Source organism: Apium graveolens, unplaced genomic scaffold (assembly GCF_009905375.1).
Source record: "Apium graveolens cultivar Ventura unplaced genomic scaffold, ASM990537v1 ctg6013, whole genome shotgun sequence".
Classification (NCBI taxonomy): domain Eukaryota; kingdom Viridiplantae; phylum Streptophyta; class Magnoliopsida; order Apiales; family Apiaceae; genus Apium; species Apium graveolens.
This window is the reverse complement of record NW_027419188.1, coordinates 42,732-47,869: the sequence shown is the minus strand read 5'-3', so window position 1 is coordinate 47,869 and position 5,138 is coordinate 42,732. Positions and strand designations below refer to the sequence as shown.

General features: G+C 33.7%; 1 non-coding gene across 1 annotated transcript; it reads left to right on the top strand.

Moving 5' to 3' along the window:
- The first annotated feature begins 4,777 nt into the window (after positions 1–4,777).
- Positions 4,778–4,884, top strand: LOC141702973 (small nucleolar RNA R71). The gene has a single exon (XR_012567318.1). It is a non-coding gene; the product is annotated as a small nucleolar RNA R71 (small nucleolar RNA).
- Positions 4,885–5,138: the final 254 nt, after the last annotated feature.

The window sequence follows — 5,138 nt, the reverse complement described above, 5'->3', positions numbered from 1 at the left end:
ACATAATATAATATAATTAATGAAAATTAGTCGATTATCTTTTTACATTTATTTTTAGTTAATTATCCTTACTTAATAATTTTTATAATTACCCTTATTAAAAATTTTATATGTTTTAACCTAATTACCCTTATTTAATACTATCTCCGTCCCATAAAGTATGTCCCTATGACTTTTTCACGCATTTCAATGTGCTCGGAACGGGTACTTGTAAATTATATTTTTCAATTTTTTTCGATTTGTATAAAAATATAGATACTATATTTTTATACAAAATAAATTTTTTTTAAAAATATCATTTATAAGTACCTCATCTAAGCACATTGAAATGGGTGCAAAAAGAAGTGGGTCAAACAAAATGGGACGGAAGGAGTAATTTAGAACATTATTTATTTATCCTTACTTAATTATTTATATTTACTAAAAACAGATCAATTTCTTTCTTCATGTAAAACATGTTATCTTTAATAACTAATTAGTTTCCTTTTTATATTTAATTACTAATAATTAATCGAGTACCCTTTTTTAACTAAAACATAACATCTTTTCTATATTTTCTAACTAAAATCCCTCATTTTATAAAAATATCACGGATAATATATATATATATATAATTATTACCAAATCATGTTATTTAAACATATAAAATTCATGTCTTCAAAAATTTAATTTAAATTCAAAAACGCTTAAATACCCTTACTTAATAATCTAGCAACCGATCTCTAATGTATGATGTCTATTTAATTTTTTCTTGTAGTGTCTATAGCATTACTTATTTATCCTTACTCAATTATTAATATTCATTAATCACTCATCAATTTTTTTTCCCGTATAAAACATGTAACATTTAATAACTAATCAATTTTCTTTTTATATTTAATTACTAATAATTAATTGAGTACCCTTTTTAGCTAAAATACATTATCTTTTCTTGGGTCCAGAGCCCTTAGGGTTGTTGATAAAAACATAATTTTCAACACTTGACAAATTCTGATTTGTGATTATATTGTATATGCAGGAGGGCCCTGTTAAATTTATGAAAGTAAAAGTAAATTTTGATAAAAAATACACATGCATTTAATGTTTAAACATAGCCCTTAGGGCTGTGGTTAGCATTTTCCTCTTTTCTTTATATTTACTAATAACTAATCAATTTCATTTTTCTTGTAAAACATGTTACCTTTAATAACTAAGCAATTTTCTTTTTATATTTAATTACTAATAATTAATCAAGTACCTTTTTTTAGTTAAAAGCCAACATTTTTTCTATATTTTTTACTAAAATTTCTCATTTTATAGAAATATTAAGGACAACATATATGTAATTATAATCAAATTATATAATTTAAAATTTTAAACCTAGAGAATTCATGTCCTAAAAAATTTAAATTAATTTAAAAAATTATATAATATTAAAAAAATCCGTACATATTTTAAACTTAGATTACTATATTACCATTCTAGTCAACCTCACCGACATTGCTGGACTACACTTCATGATTTATCCTCTGCTAAACACTTCTTTAACTGAAAAAGCAATCTCCCTACATCTTCTTGGACCTTCTCTCGCCTACTAAATACGTTTTGACACTATCCATTGTCATACATTTCTGATTTAAGCACAAACCATTTGGTTCTGTATAACAAGTTATCACAAAACAATACTAGTAGTTCGTTGTTGCACAAAGCATACAGTCATTTACAAATGCCCTTCTTGCATAGTAGGATTGTTGTGATTAAAGGCAACCACATACCATCATCAATGTGTTTTACCCTCTGGCATTCAAATTAAACAAAATATTGATGACTCAATGGATGAAGTTTTGATGCGATGACCTGCCATAGGAAACAAAATGTAAATCTGCTACAAACAGACAAGGTCCTTTGTAAAAACATCTGTTTGCATGAGGTGGTACCTTTTCAACTTGTACCTTCACATAAATCTTTATTCCTTATACTAGTTGACAGTCAAACATTCATCAAGACACCCACTGATCAACGGCAAAATAATAGCTTCCTACCAATAAAAATGATGATATTCCACTACGAGCCATCCTTAACCAAATGCCACGAAACAATATGTTCCTATCTCTAGGGTGGATCCCCGTAAAACTCTCGAATCTATTCGCTGGCCGTGACCACTTCAGCAACCTCCTCTCCATGGATATGTACTGCAATAAGATGGTCAGATAATTAAAGCAAACCCTATGCAAATGATCACCCTTTACCATCCCCTATCTGGTTGGAGTCGAAAAGATGACAAAGAAGAAAAGGTAAAAGAGATAAAGAGAGAATACAAATGCAAAGAAGATAATGACAAGATGTTTCTGTTAGAAAATTAGGATTTTAGAGCTTAATTTAATTATGTTCTTGATGTTAATCCTAAAATCTAATGATTGGAAATTGTTCAATGATATTTGAACTTAAATTTTCATGTATGGTTTTAAGAATTTTCTTAATGAATCCATATGAAATGAGAGTTGAAAGTAGCTTGGAAAAGCTTGGAAAAATTTGAGAATGTTTGTCCCACATTGAAATAAATAAAGGAGGGTGTGTGCTTTATATGGTATTACCCACATGAGTAGTATACAACTACTAAGGTGTGTGATGGTCCATTGTGTTGTTGTGTGCTTCACGCGCGCCCCGCCCCGTACCGGGTCGGGTCGAAGGGCGATTTGGGCGAATGTCTCGGCGTCTCGCGTACGCGAGGCGACCTGGGCGAGGATTTTATTTATTTGAGAATTATTTTAATTCGAATTTATTTATCGGTGACTGGATTATTGGGCTGGGTACTCTGAAATAGGCTAAGTCACTTTGTTAGTGGGCTTAGTCTAAATATATTGAAGCTGCAAATAATCTGATCTGTAACAAGTTCTGATATCAGAATCAGAACTTAAGAACTGAACTTAACAAGTTCTGATATCAGAATCAGAACTTAAGTACTGATGAATCAAATCAGAACTTAACTTAAGTTCTGATAATAATGTGGGTGTTAATGTGAAAAGCTGTTACAAATAATTTAAATTCAAAAGCTGATCAGTTTTGATTTTTTCATTAATGAAGCAGTTTAATTCAGACATTAAGTGTGTGGACAGTTTCATTTTTCCTCTCCTATAAATAGAGGCTAAACTGAATGAATAAAAAATAGAACACACTACATTCTCTTCTCTTCTCTTCAACCTCTCTGCATTTCTCTCCCACAAGTCCTGAAGTGCTGATATTTTCCGGCAACTGAGGTGCTGGTCGAAGTGGAGCTTTTGTTGCTGCTGTTAACATAAACTCTGAGCTGTTTTATCCTGGTGGAGATATTGTGTGCATCCCAAACGCAGCAGGTAGGGGCAATATTCTCTTCAAGAGCAGCCAGGACTTCGAGCAAGGCCTGGTGACTCAGCTGTGATCATTTTTCTTGACATTTTGTATCTGTGAACCTGTATTTCATTCACTGTTAAAAGCTATGGTTTCGGGTACATCTTTCGTTCTCTCTACGTTATTTCAGTTACTGATTTTGTTTACCTGCATGTTTTATTTTGTTAACTGTGGTCTTGGCCTAAACTTGTTAAATTCTTTATACACTTGCTTCTATGTTGCTATATTTGTTAGTAAGATTTACAACAGTTTCCACCATTACTACTGGATCTACAGAAATCATTTGTGGGCACTACCACTTGAAATCTAGTAACTTTTCTTGACTATGAATATATCCTAGAATATAGCCGGAGTGCAAAAGTGATTGGATGCCATTTAACAGAAAACAATTCAATTATTTATTATGCTTTAATTCCATAAAAGTTGATGATATTAGAAGATTACCTTGTCATTTTGTCTTAATTTGTGAGTGATGTATAATTATAGTAATAAACATTCCTACTACTATGTTGAAATAAATATCCCTAGAAGGAGGTAATTTTTGTAGTCACTTGAGATAATAACTCTGCATTTAACTGAGAAGAAATGGAATGGTATTCATATAGACAAGTGAGCTGTACGGGAAATCAAAGGCTTTTACTGAGTCACTTAGGTTTCCTTGGTTGAGTATACGACAGAGTATCTTAAGTTGATTTTCTTGATACCAACAAAAACATCCTTTCTTGTTTCAATCACCCTTGAAGGGTGGCCTAAGTTTCGCAAAGTGAAAAGAAACTATACTAAGTTTCTTTTTCATGATGGACTAGCATTCCCATGAGATTGTTACTGCTGAAATCCCGGAGGCTGATATGGTTGCCTTGGAGCATACTGCTGCTCATAGCCTTGATTGAACGGCCTCGCTTGCTGACCCTGAAACTGCTGATAAGGCTGCTAAGGCTGCTGTTGTTGTTGAGCACCTTGATTGTTGCTCCAGCTGAAATTGGGATGATTCCGATTATTAGGATGATAAGTGGCTGGAACTGATGCAGCAGGTTTCTGGAAATTACTCACGAACTGTGCTGATTCAGAAGAGATAGCACACTGATTTATATCATGTACGCCCGCACATAACTCACACACACTAGCAACCTGCTGAACTCCATAATTCGTAAGAGAATCCACCTTTATAGTCAAAGCCTTCAACTGAGCTGCAATAGCTGAAGCTGTATCCACTTCAAAATTACCTGCTACCTTGCCTTCAGATAGTCTCTGGGTTGGATTCTGATATTCATTGGCATCCATCATCTCGATCAGATCATAAGCTTCATCGTAGCTCTTAGCCCATAGAGCTCCACCTGATGCTGCATCTAGCAAAGGTCTAGACTGTGCTCCCAACCCATTGTAGAAACCGTTAATCACCATCCAATCAGGCATTCCATGATGGGGACACCTTTGAAGCATCTCCTTGTAACACTCCCAAGCCTCACACAAGGATTCACCAGATTGTTGTTGAAATTGAGTTAGCTGGTTCCTTATTGCTGCAGTTTTCGCCATAGGGAAGAATTTTGTAAGAAACTTTTGAGCAAGATCCTCCCATGTAGTAATGGAACCAGCTGGTAGAGAATGCAACCAGCCCTTGGCCTTATCCCGCAAAGAGAATGGGAAAAGCCTCAATTTGATAGCATCTTCCGACACACCATTAAATTTGAAAGTGTCGCAGATCTCGATAAATTCCCGGATTTGCATATTAGGATCCTCTGTCGAAGCACCCCCAAACTGAACTGAATTCTGCA